The sequence below is a fragment of the Halyomorpha halys genome, unplaced genomic scaffold, assembly GCF_000696795.3.
Source record: "Halyomorpha halys isolate HHAL.00 unplaced genomic scaffold, Hhal_1.1 Scaffold351.1, whole genome shotgun sequence".
NCBI lineage: Eukaryota > Metazoa > Arthropoda > Insecta > Hemiptera > Pentatomidae > Halyomorpha > Halyomorpha halys.
Genome location: NW_027109375.1, coordinates 156,735 through 158,826, shown reverse-complemented (window position 1 = coordinate 158,826; position 2,092 = coordinate 156,735).

Below are 2,092 nucleotides of genomic sequence, written 5' to 3'. Positions count from 1 at the left end.
CAATAATACGATATATATAATATATATACATATTTGATATAAATAATTATTTTTAATCCTACAACTTAAGTTCAAAAGGATAATTATTAGTTAAAACTTTATTATATTTCTTTTCAGTACTTTATTTTATACCCAATACACTACACAAGAATAAAAATTTAAAATATACAATTAAAAAAGTACAGGAGACATATAAAACAAAAACGAAACAAAAAAAATATGACGAAGAAAGTAGAGATTAAATAAACGTCGTGAAATAATAAATATAAATAAAAATAATAATGATGATAATAAATGAGCAAAGAACAAATCAATACCCCCTACCTGTTCAAAGAGATAGGTTAAACAGATATTGACAATAAATCAGAGTTAATTTTTTAAAAAATTATTATTTATTTACTTCTTTTACAATCATTGTTATTAGGGGTATTCATGATGTTGTGTTAAATGTAAAATGTTTTACCATGTTAAATGTTATAACTATAGGATTGTGAGCAGCCCTATTTGAAGTCATGTTAAACGTTAAATCCATTAGAGCCCCTAGCGGATTTTCTAAGCAACTTCTATAAGCCTTTATGTTTATAACCTTTCCTTCCAGAGCCTCCTGTTATTGTTTACTTCGAATCTGATTTAAGTTTCAGTTTTGATTTAAGCAATTTATTACAACATGCCTAGAGTGAGTCAAATTTATGTGCTACTTTGGTGTCAAATTTTATTAGATTATGAGATAATGAGGTAAAAAAGTATATGAAATGTGTTGATTTGACATGAAATCAATAAGTTCAATTATTTTGTCAATCGGACTTCTTTAAAAGCTCTAGTTTTAATTTTTTTTAATTCAATTTTTTTTTTGTATTTTGATTTTACGAAGCTTCAGTCCCTCCGCAATCCTTTCCTTTTCAAATTCAAATCGCTCCACACAAGGCGGTCTGCTAATACCTCTTCTGTTTTTTTCTCCGTTGTATTATTAAAGTTATCCATTGTGATTTAATAACAGGGGTATGAAATAATAACTAGCACAAACACGAATGAACTAACCTGACACAACAAGCAAAAATGGTGGCGAGCTCAACTGATCTATTGTGTGACGTCATTCTCCATTTAACAGACCAAGTAACAGACTCTCAGCCATGTTAAATGTTATTTCGTTTTACCACGGCAAAAGAAGGCAATTTTTTTCCATTTAACATGAGTTTTTCCATTTAACACGCTTTAACATGTTAAACTAAAGATCATGAATACCCCTATTATATCCTATATTGTATTAACTACCCTAACTATATTTTCTTCAGTAAATACTCGTATTATTAGTAACGATATGAATCATTCTATTTTTACTTAGTTATTCCTAAATTAGAAAATTATTATAGTTATTATTATAATCATATTTCTGTATCTTTCTTCTACAATTTTTCATCATATTTTTATGAATATTTCCTGTATACGCGACGTATTTGAAATAGAAATATAGCCGTTAAACGGCTGGCCACCTCCTCCCCACTCCTCTACGCTTTCGCTTTATTGTCACCTTCTGTTCAACCTTTCGCTTTGAACAGGTAGGTGGTCCTGATTTGTTCTTTGCTCATTTATTACCATTTAATATCATTATTATTATTTTTATTTATATTTATTCTTTCACAACGTTTATTTAATCTCTAATTTCTTCATGTTTTTTGTTTTATATATGTCTCCTGTACTGTTTTAACTGTATGTTTTAGGTATTTTTTAAAATTTTTAATCTTACCATAGTTGCGTAATTCATAGTTAAGTAAGTCATTCTTATCATTGTTTATTCAAGTTTATTTTATATTAATACTATTTTATGTCTTCCTTCCTTTTATTCATATATAATTTTATTACTTAATTTTTACATATTTATCCAACCTTAATTTACCTTATTGTTCTAATGTTCTTAGTTGTTTTGTTTTTTTTGTATCTTTTTAGCCCAGATGAAGCGCTGCATAGTGGGAAGAAAGTCGACATTAAATAGTTATAAACTATTTGTTCTTTTTTTACCGCAACCCTGACCACCTTCTAATATTTAAGTTTTACAGTCAACTATATAAAATGTAATATGCTCTTTTTTAGTAAA